Raw genomic sequence first — 21,292 nt, forward strand, 5'->3', positions numbered from 1 at the left:
CCCCACCCTGCCTTCCTTCCAGCAACCACAGGGATCAACAGACGGAGTTTTTCCTTAATTAAAGAAACTCAGCAACAAGGTGATTTATCGATGATGAATCTTGCAGGCCTTTTCATTGTGCGGTCACTGTTGGCCACTGTTTGAAATTTACCAACATAAATAAAGCCTCTCCATGACTAAACAAAGTTAAAGTAGCAATAAATTGAGCCTGCCATGTACTCCGGGCTAGATCTGAAGCCAACATAAATACCAGAATGCCTTGGCCGTGACACGCTTGACACAATGACATCATGCACTCCCAAACAGAACAGCCCGGCCCAAGCCCAAGCCGAAAACCTAATAGAATTCTCGCAAATGAATCAAATTGCAATGGTCTAGACGCGGCCACGCTCAGTGTTCAACTTCTGGCTTCCTTGCCCTCCGCTGTCGAGCGATCACATTAAAAAATAATCTATACGCTGATCTAGATTTCACTTTTTCTGCATGATTAAATTTTGGCAGGAGTAAATCTCTGTTATTCTCACTCCCCGGGAATGTTTGGAAAGTTACTAAAAACTCAGGATTTATCAGTTTAAGGTCTGACCGCTGTGGTGTGATCAGGCCAGCCTGCAGCTACCCTCCGCGGGAGACAGGCCCACGGCTGCAGAGGACACAGCGTGTTAATAAGGGGGTGACACTCTGCTCCCTTGAAAATGGCTCTGCGCTGGCTTCCCTCCCGAGGAAATTGCTTTGCCCAAATCTAGCAACAGGCTGTAGAGAAATGCCTTCGCAAAACAAGAAAGTCAGCTAAGCGGGAGCTCAACGCCCGCCAGCCCTATTCCTGCCAGGAGATGAAGAAGGGGGAAGAAACCTTTCAGAAAGCACACGCAGGACATCAAATTAAAAATGGAGAAAATCTAATAACTAATTGGTGAAACCATAAAAGCTGCCATAAAAGACATTTTCCTTAAACTACTTTACACAGGGCTGTATAATTTTATGTCACTTTTTATTTATGTTGCTGTAATGAAAGCTGTGCTGGGAGCTGAGGAGCTTAGCAAGAAAGGAATTGAACTATTTTTAAAGTGGGGGAGGGGAAATCCATCTATAGGGCTTCAAACAAGATTCCTTTCTAAATACAAAGAGATGGGGGAGGAGAAACTATTTACTCCTAAAAGCCTCCAAGCAAAAATTTTTGCAATGAGCATCTTTCTTCCACCACTATCCTCTCCACCCTCAAGGCCGGAATCACTTAACGTTTATAAAGTGGGTTCGATAGTGTTTCACAAAACTAGGGTATGAGTTAGATAGACAAACTCATGCCGTTTAGACTAATCTTGTGAAACCAGGTTTTTATTGCATGAAATATGTAAAGGAGCATGATTTGAGTTTCTAGAGGGATCCGTATAAAAATGTACCCTATTTAAATAAGGTATTGGTGAATTTGCAAAGTTCCATAGGACATGACAATGCCAAATTCAAGGATTGCAGAAACGCACTGTTTATTATTACTCAGACCCTTTCCCCTCCTGATTGGTTTGTGACAATTCAGAGAACGTTGCACCATCAGGAAAAGAGGAATAAGTTGCAAGATGGAAAACCCTGAGTAAATTATAAACAAGAGAAACTTCAAATTGTATATGCTCAAATGGAGGGCCACGAAGGGGTCCCTTGGAAGGCAGATGAGGTTCTGGTTTTTGACCTGGGGGCCAGTTGCTAGGGTATGTTCAGTTTGTGAAAATTCGCTGTACTCTTAGGATGTATGAGGTTTTCTCTGTGTATATTATACTTCGATAAAAAGTTTTAAAAATAGTATATGTTCAAATGAATCTCTTCAAAGAGACGGTAACATGCAATACAAAGACACAGGGGTGCCATGCCGTTTTCCCAGGGAAAATTTAGATTCCCCATTAAAAAGCAGGGGCCCTCTGAACTCTGGCTAATTTTCAAAGCGAGATGAGGCTGTTTTTTGAAATAATTTGCCTTCTATTAACAATGAAATCCAATTCGACTTCGAATATTAGAAAGTGAAACATATATACAAGCTAGAGGGACTGGTGAAGTATCAAACAGATAGGGCATTATTGAGGTAGGCTCGACAGTCAAGGCCACTTTACACCATTACCGACCAGACTAAACAAACCTGACCCCCACGGTGACCTCCAAGGATCCCAAAAGATTGCAAACTCGGAAAAGGCAGCCCCGACCAGATTTTACAGCCTGGTAATGGCATGCAAACGACTCTCCGTGTCTGTCACACAGCCAAAGGTTGGTGTTGTATATGAGAGCAATTTCCTCAAGAATTCAGAGGAAAATGTGATACTTTTGCTTTTATGTATGGGGCTCACAACAGCAAGTGTAGTTACCAGTTGGGGACACCCAAACCTCCGATGAATGCCCCCTCGAATCAGCCTGCCCCAGGCAGCGGGCGGCCCATTTCCTGACTCCTGCCTAATCAGTGGGCGGTGGCAGGGATGTCAGATGAGGGAGGAGGGGAGAACCCACTTGCCCAGAATGGGAAAGGCCTGATTGGCAGGAGATTTTAAAAGCTGAAACTGTGTCTAGGAAAACATCATCAGATTCAGTCACTCTTTGCTGGAAAGCAGGTTTTCACTCGCGCCCTCACCGTCCTCAACATGGGCAGTTCTTGTCCGGTTGCACTGTGCACCCATGTAATTCAATCGTGCTCACCTAGAAAATGTTGGCAGTGGGCGGCCATGAGTCCAGCTTCTTCAAGGGCTTGTTTTCACATGTTCTGTTACATGACTATACACCCCACACAGGATGATTCACATCTGTCCTGGGGGGAAAGAGTTACTCCAAAGAGCCTTCAACAAAAAGTTGGCTGGGAAAGAGGATGTTTTTGCTGGTGGAGTGGGGAGAGGAGAGGCTGGAAGAGGGGAAGGGTGAGAAGAGAAGGGGAGGGAAGCAGGGGTCGGGGGAGGGAAGAGGTGGGGAGGGAAGAGGAGGGAAGGGTCTGATTCCTTATTATATGCCTGTGGCTGCTACCCACAAGCCTGTCAGACCCTGAGGAAGGAGCTGGGTCTCTGCCCCCAGACTTCTAGAACCTTTTCTTTCTGACCCCCAGACGTCAGGCCCTCTCAGGATCGCTAGTAATGCATCCAGGCCCACAGGCCTCTTTAAGAGCAAACTGTATCTGTGGACCCTAAGAAAAGGATATAAACCCCATACTGGGAATTGAAAGGCTGCTCACACCCTCTTTAAAAAGTCCCCTTTCCCTCTATTTAGAAACCAGAATTTAGCTTTGATCCATCATCTTTTTCAGATGATCCCTGGCCACACATAAGTTCAAACAGGATTCTCCTTTCAGCCTGTCCTACAGCACATTTCCATCATCCAATTCAAGGGCCCTTCTGCTCAGGCAGATCATGAGCTCTGCATTGGAGGGAGGAAGCCAATGTGTAGCATTTGTGTTTGGAAGCACGCGTTTCTTGATTTTGTTTTTTTCCTTAGAACAACAATCCTGCTTTTGACAGATAAAAAGAAAGGTAACGTGGCTCCCAGGTAAAGCGTGGACACAGCCTGGCAATCAAGAGAAAGCAGCCAGAAGAATCGCTGCAGAAACAGTGGCAGCCCCCCTGCCCTAGACAGAGAGGAGGGCGCTGGTTCAATTCAACCGAGGCATTAAATAAGCAGTCCAGACCTCAAGATGAACAAGGCCTTCCACTGGGAGAAGCCACCAGGGATCTGGGAGATGCCTTCACCTTCCAAAATGGAGAGGAAATTACTTCCTCCTAAGTGCTAATAGGTCTGAGCAGTTGCCTGCTCCAGCTTCTGTCTACATTCTACTAGAAACCAGAAACAAGGTGAAGCAGTGCAACAAGCACCCCAGTGGCCCCATATCCTTCAGCAGCTGCCCGCTTTCATCTCTGTGAGAGTCACTTCCCAAATGACCCCTGACCCCACATAAGTTTCAACGAGGCGTTGCTTTCAGCCTGCACCCACAGCACATTTCTGTCCTTTTTTCAAGGGGCCTTTATTTCCCCGCTCCCCTTCTCCCTCTGCCTGTCAATCCCCTCCAGGGGAATTCAGTTATGCATATTGAATGAAATGAGGACCACAGGCTGGGCCTCTACAAGCTGCTAATTGAAAACCTTGTCAGAAGTAGGAGGAAGAGGCAGAGGGGGAAAAACAACAACCTTTGACAGGACCCTCTGTCTGGTGAACAGTAACACGCCTCCCTACAGAGCAGGCCTTGCTCCATCTCAGCCTCACAGGAGTCCTTCCGCCCAGCTGAGAGGAGTGGGGACTAAGGCTCTGGGAAACAGTGCATGATAAACCAAAAAAGGCTGCAAGGATGCAGCTAATGGGGCTCCAGGCCCGTGCCCAACTCTGGGGCTCACTTGCTATAGGAGCATGGGGTGCCTGCTGCCTCTGGAGACAGGTTGTCTGGGTCAAGGCCAGGTCTCTCCAGTCTCAGCTGTGTGGTTGTAGGCAAGTGACTCAGTCTCTCTGGGTCTCAGCTTCCTTCCTGTAAAATGGGGATAAGAATTGTATCTACTTCATAGGGTCACCATGAGGATGAAATGTGATAATATATGTAAGCTTTTCACACAATGCCCCATACAGTAAGTGATAACTGTTAATATTTTGTTCCTGTTTATAACAATGAGAATTCTCCCCTCGCCAAACTTGAGAAGGGCCAAAAAATAGGGGTGGGAGGGCTGACTCTGCTGTTCTAGCCCCGTTTCATGAGTAAATCTGGTACCAGCTCTGGGGAGGCCTTCCAACAGAAACGGGAACAAGAGTGCATGCATGTGTTGAGGTGGTGAGAGGACGGTGGTAAGAACTCAGTGGCGGGAGAGTGCAGGGGTTAGGGAAGGAAAACAGAGAAGCTAGTATTTTTCAATCATCTATTATACACAGACATGTTCTAGGGGCTTCCATGGATGCTTGAATAAAACTGTAAGGTAGTTATAATCATCCTCATTTTCCACTGAGAATCTGAGGCTCAGAACAGTTAAATAAGGTCCCCAAAGTCACACGGCTCCTAAACGTGGCATTGCAAATTCTCTTGCCTCCCAAAACCCGCATCCTGCCACTACCTCCCACACGCTCTGCAGGCAGTGGGGAGCGGGGTTCCTTCCCGCCTTCGAGGAGAAGTGAGAAATCCTTGAATGACAGTACAAGTCCAGTTCTCAGGAGTTAGACACGTTTCTCTAACACGGCGTTTATGGAAGGTTCAGTTCGGATATTGGCACCTTCAATGTGAAAGGTCTTGGACCACCTTCTTTGTTCAGGACAGTAGTTTCCAGCCTGTATTTCCATGGCAAGGGGAGGTGGAAATGTGTCCGAAGCAATAAATAGAAGCCTTTTAATGCTTCCCTGTGAAGAGCTCTGGCTGAGGTGTTAGCATCCAGGTTAAGAATATAAAAAGCAAGCAAATGAAACCACCGTGACTACAATGGTGGTGACTTTATCAGGGGACTTCCAAAATCACTAGCAATTATGTGGTATGAAATGCCTCCATGATGAAAACTGCGATGATTTTGTGTCTACTGATGAGGATAATGACTAATACATTCTGTCAACAGACATGACAGCTGTCTATACGTAGTTGGAGGCATATATTTTTAGATGCTGTTACTGTACCTCCAGCTACTTTAACGACTAAATTTTGTTGACACGATGCACTCCAGTAACAAGGAGGCTTACGGGGAAAGGTTAAAATTCCTATTTCCAGCTATTTCTCTTCCTTACATGATTTTTGTCTCATTATTCACTGGGATCCATAAATCTGCCACTCAGATACCAGGCTAAGTGATGTGCTACGGGAAAATCACTAATGTCACCAGGAAACAAAATAAAATTGAACAGCAGTTTCACAGCCTTCAGCATTCAGCAGCTCTGTGCCCGGCCCGAGAGTCATTCTGACCGGTTCTCTCACACACTGACCAGAAGGGCTTCTGTCTGATAAGGGGGGCGTGTGCCTTATGTCCTCTGTCCCAGTTCCCTGTTTTTCAAATTGTGGAGTGGGAAAGGAAGGAAAGGAGGTGGAAAGATTTGCAAGATGGGCCTCTAATTTTAACACAAAAGCCATCCCATTAAATCTTAACAGATGTTTCTCAAGTTTAGCAGATTAAGAAAGATTTCAGCATCAAAAATCAAAGAAAATACTCCCTGACCTTAAAAAAGGATAAAATACAAAGCTCTAACAAACCCAAAGTCCACTTTGACAGCTGTCTCTGACGGAATTGACGAGGTGCTATTGATGTTCGGATTAAACCATGCCTCTGTGATCAAGTCCTCAAACATGGGATAAAAGACAAATATATTCTTTAATCCTACCCACTAATTTTGTCTAGGCCCTGAAAAACAATGGGTACCGGACAAATGTTGAAAGTGGCTTCTCTTCTGTTTATTGACAAAGCTATTTTTATTTCATTAATTTGCCACGTATCTTATCAGCGTTTAAACCAACACAAGGAAATCCATACAAGGTACTGAACTCTCTACAAACAGATGACTGCAACTTCCAAGGCCACTGAAGGTAAAATCAATAGACGATGATTCTGGACAGTGAGGAAGATGTTACAGGAAAATGTAATAGAAAGATCAAGTTTCAGTTTACTTTTCTTTCTCTTTTTCTTTTTCTTTCGCTAAACTGTAAAATAGCTTTGGGGATTCCAATCTTCAGGCTGATGAGTTTTGAAAGAAAAGAAGAGAAACTTTCTTTTCTTAAAAAGGGAAGAGTGAAGAGGCAATTAAGTCATTAATTACTCTCTTTGTCTAACGCTGTCCAACCCATCAAACTTGGCCCCTTCTGTCTTCATCAAAGGTGGAGCTCACTCTACTTTACAATAAGTACCTCTTAATAAGACAATCTCATGTTTCAAAAGCTGCTCTATGAGGAATTTAGATGAAGAGAAATTAAAATAACACTCAGCAGCAGGCCCCAGAGTTTGACAGTCGCACAGCGCCCACGATCACGAAGGTCCTCAGTGAGCAGCGAGAGCTTCGAGGGGCGGGGACGGACGCTGTTGAGAAACAGGACGCTGTGTGCAAAGGGCAGGGAGTCTTGGGGCTGAACAGAGAAGGAAAGACGGGACTGACGTTAATGCTAAGATCCACACCTCCCTTTAAAGGAGACCAGGAGAGAGAGAGGTTCTTTGCAGAAGAACCCATCCAAAACGCCAGAATGCCCTGAGAAAGGCACTGGGCAGATGGCGTCTGAGGAGAAGAGTTGGATCAATCTTAAACCTCTCTAGTGGGTCAGAACAACTTCAAGGAGATTTGCTGGGCAGGGGTCCCCATCTCCACCTCCACCTCTCCATCACATCTTCAGCCTCCTGCAGACCCTTTCTCCTAGATATGCCTTCCAGGCAGTCGACTGGTATCCCCATGAAAAGACCCCTCTGTGGTATACATGATTAAGTATACTCCTTTAGGGAGCTTAATGAGCTTCCTTGAAATAAACCTTTAAAAAAAAAGTGACAAAGCGTGACGCTCCCTCAGTTTGCTTTCCCACCTCAGGTTTCTTGTTGCTGATCTGGATGGAAGCATTCGTTCCACAAGATCTTGAACCAGTTCGCCCCAGTGACAAGGAGAGAAAGCCACAACACACGAGACAGTTGCACATGCAAGCAAGGAATGACCGGGAGCATGCATTTCAAAGCCATTTTGAAAGATCGAACCACACTTATAAAAGATTCTCCCTTTTCCTGCTGAGTTCCAAAGATCCAACCAAGGTTACGCTCTAAGAACCACGATGAGAAGATTCTCCAAGAATTTGTTGACTTCGTCCTTGGCTACTCTGCCCGCCAAGACACTGGAATTACATAAGTACTAGTGTAAAAACAACAGCTTTATTTTTGTGTGTTGCTATGGAATTTCAAAAACAAAACAAAGAAAACCACTGATCGGTAATTGTGACAAAACTTCTTAGCCACAGCATTGAGAATAGGGCCTAATTATTCCATAAACACACTTTGATTTGTTTACTTCAACGTCAAATTAACTTCAACTATGTAACAGCCGACACTGATTTGAGGCAGTACACAACGCTGCCGCAGAGCGTGCTCCGTGTACCTTGCGTCAATCTCTCTTTTTCAAATAGACTCAATTGTAAAAGTCTCGCCATGGTATAGCCCACATACAAACGAAGGAACCACATATGCCATTTATTTAAAAGAAAATTGTTCCCCAAATGGGGTGAGCATGTTTGCGATCCCATATTTTGGCTTACTCTCATTCGCCCCTTTACACAACAGAAACAGGGACATTTTTTAGGACAGTTAGCAGCTCATGACTACAGAGATACTTAGAGATAGAATGTGAGCCTAGGAAAATTAGGAACTACAAAGAAAAGAAACTTTTTAAATTCTTGGGGGAAACCACTATGTGCTGAGTGAAACAGGGGACAGACAAGAAAGGGAGCAACAGCAACCCACAGTGGGGCCTGCACCAGTCGTTCAGTCAACAAGGATGTACTGAGTGCTTATTTCATTCCTGTTCCTTTCTTTAACTCTTATATAGAGCTTATTTCTCTAAGGAGTCTACAAATACTGACCCATGTATTCCTCCTAATAACTCTACGTGGTAGGTACTGTTAATATTCTCATTTTACAGAAGAGGAAACTGAGGCACAGAGAGGTTAGTAATTTGCCCAAGAGCACACAGCTAGTAAGTAGCAGGGCTTCATATTCAAATCTAGGCACTCTGTCTCCCCAGTCCACACTGGGGACCTGCCAATCATCCAGCCAACCCGGGGCCCTGGAGTAACAAAACATGTTCCTTTCCCTCAAGAAGCTCCTAGCCCAGAGGGCAACTACAATACAGTGTAGTAGGTCTATGAATGTGGTAAGTGCAGGGTGGTGTCCTGGGAGACCTCGGAAGGGATACTCAACCAGTCTTAGAGTGGGCAGGCAGTAGGTGGGAAAATTGCTAAAGACTTTTTAGGTATAGAGCAGGGTTTCTCAACCTCAGCACTATTGACATTTCAGGCCAGATAATTCTTTGTCGGGGAGGGCTGGCCTGTACACTGTGGAATATTCACCAGCATCCCTGTCCTCTACCCACTAGATGTTGTTAGCATAGCTCCCCCACACTATGATGGCCAAAAATGTCTCTAGACATCGCCAAAAGTCCCCTGAGGACAAAATCACCCTTGGTTGAGAACCACTGATCTAAAGCAGTGTCCAAGGCAGACCTGAATGTTGAGTGGTACTTATCAGAAAAGAAAGAATTGAAAGAGAGGCCCAGACGGAGGAAATAGCACAAAGGTCCAGAAGAGAGAGAAAGGTTGGTACTTCCTGGGAGCTGAAACTAATTCAATATGAAAGGCTCTTAGAATTGGATGTAGGAGATTAGGAAAGGTGAGTCTCGAAAGGCAAGCAGGATCATAAAAGGCCTCCCACTCTACATGTGGGAGTTGGACTGTATCCTAATGCACTTGGAAGCTACTAAAGAGAGAAGGACATGATCAGACTTGCATGTTACAGCCCTCACTCTAACCTCCACATGGACAATGAATTAGAGAAACACAAGACTGGAGACCAGGCAGGACACTGTTATTTTTATACTTTCTTTGTATGTTGATCACTTTTCCTTTTAACTATAATCTTAACTTTTAAAATTAAATGTGTGTTCTTCATATGTAAAAAGCTCTTATGCATCAATAAGAAAAAGATGATCACACCAATAGCAAAAAGAGTGAACAGGCAATTCACAAAGAGGAAGTGTAAATGGCCAATAAATGTGAAAAATGTGCTTCTTTTCCCAATGATCAAAGAAATGCAAATTAAATCATGAAATCCCATTTATATATTCTATCTATCATACTGGCAAACAATTCTTAGAATTGTTATTGTATCTCTTGCTGATGTGCAGAGAAATTGCATTCTGCTATCCTGGAATGGGAGTCCATATTGGTGCTGCTTCACCAGAAACTAATTGAGAAGAAAAGACTAATAAAACTGAGTTTCGTGAAGAATTAAAAGACAAACTATTGAAATGATCTAAACATCCAATAAGAAATTGGTTGGCCAAATTACAGAAATTCTGGGTAATAGAACACTATGTTCCCATTAAGAATGATTTTACGGAAGTCTATTTGTTGAGATGGAAAAATATTTGACACAAGGCAAAAATAAAAACATTGATAACATTCAGCGTTAGTGGGAGACTGGAGAAGTGGACGTGTCATGCTAGCTACAGGGTGACAAAGCTGGCTACAGCTCTGGGGTTGCACTGTCACTGACCCAGGTCTTGAGGCTGAGTTGGCTTGCCTGAAAGTTAGGAGTGGAGAGAGGTGCTTCAGTTTAGACATCACCTTCTGGAGTAATTATCACTAGTACTCACTGGGCTGGCAGCACTCACCCCAGGTGCAGACTTCTTGAGAAACTCTTCGAGCCACGCTGCAGGAGCAGTCTCCACACAAGATCCCCTAAACACAAACTCATTGAAGAGACTCTTGTCGCCCACCATTTTGCTGCTCACTGACATTTCCATTGGGAGCTTATGAGCAATCAGACTACATATGTCAATTAATCTTTTTTAAAAAAACTATTTTGGTACACAGGTCTTCAATTGCTTGGAGAGAAAATCTTTGTATCCTGGATTTTGGACAATTTTTGGTAAGGCTGATAGACCTTAAAGAGGGTATAAAAAGTGTCCATGGCCGCTAGTGCCTGACACTGGTTAAGTGCCAGTAAATATTAGTTCCATGAATGAGTGAGGTGAAGTAACTAGGACAGTCTGTGACGCATTCTAAACATCTACTGAATTCAGGGGAGGTGTAAACGTATACTTGGTATGATTTAGGAACTCCAGAACGGCCCATTAAAATATTATCTCTCAGGGCCAGCCCCGTGGCATGGTGGTTGGGTTCGGCGCACTCTGCTTTGGTTGCCCGGATCCACAGGTTCAGATGCCGGGCATGGACCTACACCACTCATCAGCCACGCTGGGGCAGCTACCCATATGTAAAATAGCAGAAGATTAGTACAGATGTTAGCTCAGGGCAAATCTTCCTCAAGCAAAAAAAAAAGGAAGATTGGCAAAGGAGGTAGGCACAGGGCGAATCTTCCTCAACAAATACATGTATATATATAAAATCTTTCCCTAAAATTCACAGCTGCCTAAAAGTGTCTCACATCCTGGCATGCATTTATTGGATTTAAATATAAGATGAGTCATTCTTTTGCCCCTCCAAAAATTAGCTTTCAGAAAAGAGGGTCAGAAATTAAGTACCTTATCCAAAATCACACAGCAAATAAATGTTGGTACCTGCATTTGAACTCAACTCTATCTGAAACAAAAATCGGGTGAGTTTAGTAGACTTTTATGAATAATATTTGGGTTCCTACTTCACCTAAATTTTTGATGCTAACTGAACAACGTATTTGTTGCTCATTATTATGGGGTCTTGTTCTGTGTCGTTTTATTATTTTACATGTGTGCTGGGCCCTACTTCCCAACTAGATTTGAAGTTCTTGAAGGGTAAGCAGCCTCTCCCATCCGTGCACACACAGACGCTCCCAGCACCTAACACAATGCTTTACACAAAGTAGACACTAACTAGGTGATGATAGAATAAATAAATGCTAACAAGGGTTTCTGTGATGGGCTTAACGATCAGATCAAGTCCTATTCATCAGTGAATAAATAAGTCCACCTTTGGACAATAATCAGACGGGGAATAAATATGTCCACATTTGGACAATAATCAGATGAGGAAAAGGCATCTTAAATCTTTAAAGCTGATAGACAAATTAGAAGACAGATAGCAGAGAGAAAAATTGCAGCAATGTAACAAAAAGTTAAAACCATTTTTGTGTAAAGAGTTCGTACAAATCAGTGAGAAATATGCCAAGACCCTGGTAGATAAATAAACCAAAAGGCAGGGCAGAAAACTCAGAAAAGAAGGATTATAACTAATTTGTAAATGTAGGGAATTGTATACCCATTCCAGTAATCAAATAAAAACTATAAGATGCTATGTTTGCATGTCAAATTAGCCAAGTGTTTAATTATTTTAATAATAATACCCAATATTCATGAAGATGATATAAAACATGCTGGTGGCAGTAGGTGTTAAGAGCCTTATAAATGAATATGCGACCTTTGGCTCAGTAATTCTGCTTTTATAAACCTATGCTGAGGAAATAATCTTAAATATAGAGGAGGGAGCATACCTAGTGACCAGAAGCATAGACTTTATAAGTCAGATGCCCCTGGATTCAAATCCTGGGTCTACCATTTCTTAATTGGGTGACTTTGGGCAATATACTAGCCTCTGTGAGTCTTAATTTTCTCATCTGTAAAATGGAAATAATAATAGTATCTATCACAGACTGGCTATGAGAATTAAATGAAAGAATGTTTGTAAAATGCTTACCACAAGTCAGTACGTAGAAAGAGCTCCATAAATACTAACCAGTATTATTATTATTAAAACCAAAAAAACAGCTTTATGCACCATCATAGTCATCATAATATATGATGAAAAAGGAAAAGATCTGAATTTCCAACTGTAGGGGTATGGTTAACTGAACAATAATATAGCCATTCAATGATGTAGTATGTAACCTTTAAATTTAGTGAGTGTGTTTGGATGGTGAGACCTTAAAATATACATATTTATGAAAAGTATGTGATAACATGGGAAAATGCTTCTGTAACCAATATGACCTGTTGCAGAAGCTTGAGATATAAAATCAGGTCACATCTCTTCCAATATTGAAATTAAGATAATCCCAGCCTCCCTCTCTCTGTTGAGAGAATCTCTCTCTTCCTTCTCTGGGCTCTTTCCTCCTATAATAAGCCTGGCAATGCCCCAGGGCTCAGCCTGGGTTGCTATCACCGTGTGGCCAGGTCAGAGGTCAGGCACCCCACCCCCCAACTCACTCAAAGGCTATATTGCTAGCGGACTCCATACTCGGTGCCTCAAAACAACAGCATCAGGCACCAAAATGATTTCCAAAAAAATGAATGAAAAATACTGTCAGTATTTCCACCATCCAAAGACAACCATAACTGACAGTTGGTGTATTTCATTCCAGGGTTCTCTTCTATGTACAGACTCTTTTGCTGAGTTATTACTGTGCTGTATTTTAAAAACACTGTACCCTCCAACTCTGGAAACGAGAGAAAACCCCATCCTGGCAAGGCAGGATTTGCCCAACCAGCTGTTCCATGCTGAGCTCCCATGGATTTTAAGGATGACTCCCACAATATCTGCAGCAACCTTCTCCCCTCAATCCTAACAGGCCCCGTGGGGCAAACCGTGCTAAAGTAACTGGAGAGTCTCTCCCCGGTGGCCCTGGATTGATAGCAGGGCCGCCACCGTAACTGCCCTCTTGCACGCTGTCAACAATCCTGCCTCTCTGGACAGGACGATACTTGTCACACAGGCATCAATTTCATCCATGGCCCCACAATGTATTTTTAAAACTAAATTTCAGAGACATGCCAAGATGAAGCTAAGACATCATTAAAGGTTTTGTGTTTTTATTGTTGTTTGCTTAGAGGATTCTTTTCTAGCCTCCCTTGCAAAATTGAAAAGGTTAATGAGTGAATATCGTAAAAATGGAAATAGAGTCATCTAATGAGGCAAAGACCACTGGAAGAGATGAAGTGAGTTACTCCATGATCTTCTGCTGTGATCTTATCTAAGCCAGTTTGGTTGTTCACAATTATTAGGCTCTTTCTAGTAAACATGGACAGTATCCAATAGTTAGGGATGGGTGAAGTCTATCTCTCCCCTCGCCATTTGATTACAATGAAAGTAAGTTTCAAACCAAATTCTGCCACACAAGCATTCGCTCATTTAGCAAGCAGTCCTAAAACATTCGTACAACCCACTCTGTCCACTTGAAGAAGTTCCAGCGCTCTGTCCTGGTAGAAACTTTTAGGGTCACCAAAGGCAAACATGACAATAATCTAGTAGCAGGTTTGTAATTTAATTTATAATTAAATTCATGAGACCAGAATTCTCTGATCAATGGCTGGGTGCGGGACCATTTCAAAATGAAGCCTTGGGCATCATTTTGAAAGGTTTGGACTACTGGACTAAATTCCTGTGCCCTATTTATACAGGGGTAGAGGGCCTCTGCAATATTTCTGGCCGATCCATTGATCCTGAACGCTGCTTTTTTCACCCATGAAAAATAACAAAGCCTCCGTCATTAGTTAGATATAAAGATAGCTGAAGTCCACCTCTGGAGTGTGCGCTTCTGCTGAGAAGCTTTCAAAACACTCGCCACCTACCCCTGAAGCATTAGCTCCCCCCTAGGGTAACAGACTGTCCCTAGGATAGGGGTCAAAGTAAATTCACACACAAATACATACACGCCACATATACCAACATATGTATGCATACACACATATATACGTATATATAACACACCCATATACACTTATATATGTACACACATATATAGAATTATTTACTATAGAATTGTTTACCAGAAAAAACCTAATAATTGTAAACAACCAAACTGGCTTTGGTAAGACCACAGCAGAAGTATATACGTATGTTTACATATACATGTGTATACATATATAGATATAAAATCAGGCTGTCTGTGTCAAAGTATTTTAAAGCAAATTATAGGCAACACCATATCCTCCTCACATTAAAAACCAAGAGGCTTTAAAACCCAGATAAAAGAAGGAGGTTGGTAGGAAAAACTTAAAGACCTCATTTCACTTTTAGGGATGAGTTTTAAACTCATTTCATTTGAAAGAAGCCTGAATACATTAGACACATAGGGAAAGAATCCCACTATTAGTATAATCACTTGCATCTGTCAAATGTGCCCTGATGTGTAACATGCATTCTTTCACTCCAGAGGACCCCAAAGAAACAAAACTTGAGATGAAATTGCAAAGGAAGGGGAAGGAACACTATCACCTAGTGTTGAATCCCGTCAGAAGAAATGATGCTCTCGAACCAGTCACAGGCCACATGATTACCACCCCATAGGACGGATGCCATGGCGGACAGACACACAAGTGCAAGAGCAGAGTGAAGGAGCACCCACGGCTACTGGGAAGACAGGGCAAGAATCTTGGAGTCACAGTCGAGCTGGGTCTTGCAGGAGAAGTTTGCCTGGGCAAGATGGGGATGTCCACCTTGACTCCCTCACCTGTCAAATGAGGAAGATAGGGTACCTATCTCTCAGAGGAATGAGAATTAAAAGACATGGTGTATTTAAATCCTGGCCTGTGGTATCCATATGCAGGAATCCATCCTATAAAGTCAGGAAGCAGTCTGCCAGAGCTTTGCCCCAAGAGTCAGAGGCCCTGAATCCCAGCCTCATCTCTGGCCCAGCTAGCTGCATGACCCTGGGCTAGTCCCCTCCTCTCTCTGCATCTTAATCCCACACGTTCTAAGAAGTCAAGGAAAAGGTTCTGCTGCCTCCCATTCGGGCCAAGCGAGCTCAAAGGTTGGAAAGGGCATCCAAGAGTTAAGCACTTTGCAAATACGAGGCATTGTTTTCATCACAAAGACAAGATACTTTCCTGAGTCCAAACACACTAGAAGGGAAATTTCAGGGTGTCAGGGTGGGAAGGAGGGGAATCAAAAACCTGTTTTGTAGCAGAGAGTAAGGAAGCCTTCGAGGAGGTCTGGGTCAAGCCTTGGCCTTCAAGTCGCCCCTGCCCTCTTTGGCATGGTGCTCTAGGCTCTTATAAGCGGGCCATGAAAGAACTGAGGCAGCCCTAATCACATCCGTTGGAATCCAACGTTGAATGTAGGGTCTCTCTCCAGTGAAGTTCTGGCATAAGGGTTGCCCATCTCCCTCTCCCAGAAAAAAGAGAGAAAAGTCAGTTCTGGGGCTGAGGTGGCCTCCTCATTCTTTACACAGAGCCAAGAGTCCTGATGAGGGCTCCCCAGCATAGAGAAGGAGTTAGAGGTGGTGCCCTGTGCCACTTAGTCTCTTAATCCTCAACTGAAGCCCAATTTAAGTCTTCAAAGTAGATCTTTGATCAGAAGAAACATATTGTTTAATTGAAAAGACTGCTTTTCAGGAACAGTTGATGTTTCCCCAAGGGGCAGCCATTTTAAAGCATCCTACTAAAGGGAAGAGTCTCTTGGGTTTAAATGTCAGCATCATGAATGCGAGCTCTGGGCTCTGGCAGGTGCCAGGGGCCTGGCTGGCCTCACAGTTCGTTTAAAGTAAAGAGATTCTCGAAAAGAGGAAGCTAAACTAAGTCCCAATAAAGTATCTGAAAAAGAGTACCCGTTAACCTGGCCACTGACAGTGCGTAAGTAACAGACCATCATTTGTTCACAGTATGAGGCCATTACCAATTCTTTACTCATGCAACAGCATTTACTGAACAGCCGCTGTGTGCTGGCTCCAGAGCAGTTACTGAGTCACCAAAGATGAATAAGACGTGGTCCCAGCCCTCAGAGAGTTCAAAGCCTGGTAAGGAAACACAGAGAAGTAGACAGAAGATAACCACCCTTCACTGTGAAGGTTTCCAGGAGTGCATGGGGGCCTGACCATCACAGCCTCGGGGGTGGTGCAGGGACAGACCAGACTGCCGAGAGCAGCACTTCTTCGGCTTCACTGTACACACAAATCTCCCGGAGTTCTTGTTAAATGCAGATTTCTGACTCAGTGGGTCTGAGGTGGGGCCTGAGATTTTGCACTTCTAACAAGCTCCCAGGAGATGCTGAGGATGCTGCTGGTGTACAGACCACGCTGTGAGTAGTAAAGTCTTAGAGGACACTGACAGCTGAGCCAAGTCTTGAAGAATGAGTAGAAGTCAGGCAGGGCAAGCGGAAGTTGGGGGTGGGTGGGGGGCCTCACGGCCCAGGTATAGCTGTGAGGGGCTGGAGGACTCAGAGAAGCACAAGAACTTCAGTTTGGCTTGAGTAGGAAGTGGGAGGAAGGGCTGGAGAGGAAGACAAGGGGAAAGGCGCAGGGGCCTCTGTACATCCAGTTGTGGCATTAGGACTTTATGGAAAAGACAGTGGGAACCATTAAAAAATATTTGAGCTGGAAAGACATATGGTCAGATGGCATTTTTAAAAGATCTCTCAGCCAAAAGTGTAGGAAATGGACCAGCTAGGGTTAAGATGCGCGAGTGGGAGGGAGGCCAATAAGGAGACTATGGCTGCATTATAAACCCAGAAATGGATGGAGTTGGAAGATTTCAGGTAGATACCATCAACAGGTGTCGTTTCTCCACAGCTTCAAATTATCCCTCCCAAAAGTTAATTTGCTTTGATCAATGATTCTTCAGTGCTCTCAACATAATTTCGAAACTCTTCTGTCTGGCTTTCAAAACATGCTTCAATCAGTTTTACCCCATCTCTCCACTGGACCCCCACTGTAACCCAACATGAATGCCCATCAGCCAGCCTCCCACTGACTTCCAGGCCGATGTTCATACTTCCAGGCTCAGCCCCAGCGCCATGCTTAGCTCTAGCTGTTCAACTTGCCTGGAGCATCCGTGCAGCGCCTCTCCACCTGCCCACATTGCACTGTACTTCCAGGTCCAGCAGTAGACGACCTCATTGGCAAAGCTTCCCCAGGCTGCTCCAGCGCCATTGGTCTGTGTAACGTACTTCCTGCTTCATTCTCTTTGTACTCAATCTCAGAACGTCCTATGTTTTTTAATGCCTTTTTAAATTTCTTTTTGCTTTTAATAAAATAGCTCATCTTCCAGAAGTGAACTTATAGCATACATGCATTGATTAAACAAGAATAACAAAAGGAATTCTGTGCATTTTCCTCTTAGGTTCAGAAACAGACATTACTAAGATGTCTGAAGGTCCTGTATTCCCCTCCCTGGTGGCCTTGTGTTTTCTAACCGTGGCCACGCCTAGCAACACAACCCAAAATAAGACCTGAAGAAGAAGACCCTTCTTCTAAATCTTGTGTTTCTTCCACAATTCTTGTCACAATATTTTCTGTAGTAAAAGAAATGGCTGGGCATTACACCAGCCATTATGAGTGGGAAAGTGAGAGCGAGTATTTTAAATTAGTTCTGCCTGGAATAATCTAAGACATAGAGTCACTATCCCCTTAGCATTTAGCAGACTACCCACCATGAGACAGGCCCTCAGTGACTATTTATTTAATTGAGTTCTGGCTTTACTTCATTTAGTGGATGTAACATAGATTCTGGTCAATGTCAGACATGAAACTATTGCACCAAGCATGTGGTCTCCAAAGTGGGGCCCAACCCCCTCCCTCACAGAGTGTGCATTTACAGCCATTGGGGTGGAGGAAGATATATTCAAACTTCTGTTTATACTTAGTTTTTTCTCAGTCTTTTAAATATTTTAATTTTGTGTATCTGTCTTGTAATGGATATAACATGCAGTATGTAAGTCTATATGTGGCATGTACTACATAGTAGAACATACTACACGGGAGAGCAGGTGTAGGATGTGGCAAAGCCACACAGTAGTGTACAGTGCTAAGGCACCAGGCTCACACCTAACTAGAATGAACAGCAGGAAAACACAGGGAAAAACCCAAAGTGAGTTCTCCTCTGTAAGCACCTAGGACTCATCCACTCATTATTCATCCGTGCAAAAAAATATTTTATTGATCTCCTCCTGTGTACCATGCTCTGTTTCCCAAACTGCATCAGACAGAAGCAACAAGCAGGCGTGTTTCAGAGGCTGGTCATGCCCTGTCCTGTCCTGCTGCCCATGGGGCTCAGGCTGCTTCATGGCTCAAATAACTGGTGTACAACACTGAGTTGCCCAGAGTGAGCAAATACACATCCAAAAATGCACCCCATGATAAGAGGATGAAGATGAAAGAGGTCAACCAGCCCCAGGCTCCTAATCCTGGCACAAACGTTTGTTCATTATGAACAGCTACAAATATGGCTCTTTTATTCGCACCTGGGCTTCTCCTCCAGCAAAGGAGGGAACTGCTTGCCTGACAGATGCATAAGAAGCTCTTTCCCCTCAAAGGTGCCTCCCCACTGCTCCTAGATGTTTGAAACTGCTCTCAGAAGGAGAAAGTCCTATAGATAAGATAAGGAATATGATTTTAAACACCCTTGCCCTGGAGTAAGGTAACCTATTAAGTTGGCACTAAGTTGCCAGTGACTTGTATCCAATACTCTCTAGACAACGAGTTTTCCTAGAGGGAGAGATGGAAAAGAAGATAACACCAGAGAACTGGCCCATGGCACCTAAGAGTGAAGTGAGAGGGTCTCATGGATGCAAAAGCAGCCTTGGAAAGGAGACACTGGGCCACTGAGCCAGGGCAGGAAGGTTGAACTTGTCAGTATTGCCAAGGGTTATCTTAGGCCCAGCATTTGCCTACTGACCTCAAAAACTTAGTTACTATAGAGAACATTAGCGCTGGAGGGAAGCAGAGAGAGGTCCCAGCCTCCTGACTGCTGGTCCAAATTCTCATCTAAGGAGCCTTCAACAAACCTGGTGACAGAGGTAAATAAACCAACTGAACAAAATGAGATTAAAAACTCTCACCTGCATTCTCCATTTTGAAAAAGTAGCTCAATTCCGTGCTCTAAATGTTTGGAACCACTTAGCTCCATCTCTCCCCTCTGGGTCTTTGATATGACCTTCTTGGCACTTCTCAGAGTGCGGCCAGAGGTGAAGGGGCAGGCATGATTATTCTCGTCCAGATCTCATCCCAGAGGTGAACCTGGGAACAACGCACTGTAGTTTTGCTGGATCAAATAAGACAAAGAAAGAGACTTCACTTACTCTACAGGACTTGAGGTTAAATGTCCTATGACAGTTTGGGGGAAAGATAGAAGAGAGTAATATCTAAATGTACCTCCTCCTTCCCAAGGACGAGAAATTGAAACAGCCAAGTGGCTATATTGAATCCAGGCACAAACACAGTTGACTGAGTTCGTCCACCACTTACAGAGGGGTGATCAGCTCAATAACGTGAGTCTCTGTAAAGATTTTATTTCATTTTAAACAATTCTACTTCAAAATTACTGATATCAAAACTGTTAAATCCAAATGATGAGCTCTGATTTAAACATGTAGAGATACCATTTTAATCCATTGACTTTTGGAAAAAATTTAATCTATATATAATATAGATATAAAATATTCGTTTGCTAGGGCTGCCATAACAAAGTGCCACAGTCTGGGTGGCTTAAAAGACAGAAATTTATTTCCTCACAGTTCTGGAAGCTGAAAGTCTGAGACCAAGGTGTCAGCAGGGTTGGTTTCTTCTGAAACCTCTCTCTCTGGCTTGGCTGTCTTCTCCATCTGTCGTCACATGACCTTCCCTTTGTGTGTCTGTGACCACACCTCCTCTTCTTAGAAGGACACCAGTCCTACTGGGTTAGGGCCCACCCTAATGACCTCTTTACCTCTTTAAAGATGCTAACTCCAAATATAGTCACATTCTGAGGTACTGGGGTTGGGATTTCAACATATGAATTTTAGGGGGACAGAGTTCAGGCTATATACATATTAGATAGGCCTGTGTATAGTGTGCACAGATAACTAAGCATCTTTACCCTAATTGTCACAAAGTTTCCTACAAAACCTGAGTACGATACATGAGGCTGTGCTTCCAAATTCTTGCACATTCTTGATAGGAATAACGAGGGTATGTAGACTATAATCCAGAATTCATCTAAAGGATAAGACACACACATGGCATTAGAATAATTTTCCTCAAAGGAATAGCTACTCTTTAATTCTGAACATTTTAAGACACCTAGAATCACTTTCCCTAAGCAATTAGGATTTTACAAAATGCTATCAAGACCATCGCAAAGTTTCACTGCCCAGACAGAGCCAAATGCCTGGAGCTTGCAGCCATGATTTATTATTTAGTCTGGAGGTGAGTTGCTAAGCAAGATTTATTCGGTAAGAACAGAGCCATCCGTAACAGTACAATATATGTTTGACTGTGAAGGGGATTTTTTTCACCATTCCTCAAGAGAGTTTGTTCTCTATAATCAGAAAAATAGATCTCTATGTAAGTTTTTACCCTTTTGTGAAAATATGCATTTGACAAACCAGTTTGGCTTCAAATGTTCTCATTTGAATTTTAGCCTTGAGAAATTTTCAGTATATTTTCATAATAAAAACAGTTGGAGAACGATATCAAAGTTCTTTGATGGAATCTGTTGGGTGTCTGCTTTACCAATACAGGGCTTTTATTTTCCAGATAGTTGCTTCATTGCACTACAGTGGCCTCCCTCACGCTTTCACACCATCTCGGATTCCTAAGAAAAAGAGCACTAATAATGCACATTTGCCAACTCTGTTTTTCAGAATTGGTAACAAGTACTAGGGGCCAATGGCTGGCCTACTTCCGCCCCCTAGTGATCATAACATATTATGGCTTTTTGCAAAAGGGAGACTAGGGAGCTG

At 43.4% G+C, this 21,292-nt stretch overlaps 1 long non-coding RNA gene across 2 annotated transcripts in view; it reads right to left on the reverse strand.

Annotated features, from left to right (window-relative positions):
- Positions 1 to 21,292, reverse strand: part of LOC111768079 (uncharacterized) — a 49,530-nt gene that overhangs the window by 17,830 nt on the left and 10,408 nt on the right. For both annotated transcript variants that reach the window (XR_011426418.1, XR_002800103.2), the window contains exon 2: positions 19,412 to 19,614. This is a non-coding gene — a long non-coding RNA (uncharacterized lncRNA). The remainder of the gene's footprint in view (positions 1 to 19,411; positions 19,615 to 21,292) is intronic.

This window comes from Equus caballus, chromosome 15 (genome assembly GCF_041296265.1).
Source record: "Equus caballus isolate H_3958 breed thoroughbred chromosome 15, TB-T2T, whole genome shotgun sequence".
Classification (NCBI taxonomy): domain Eukaryota; kingdom Metazoa; phylum Chordata; class Mammalia; order Perissodactyla; family Equidae; genus Equus; species Equus caballus.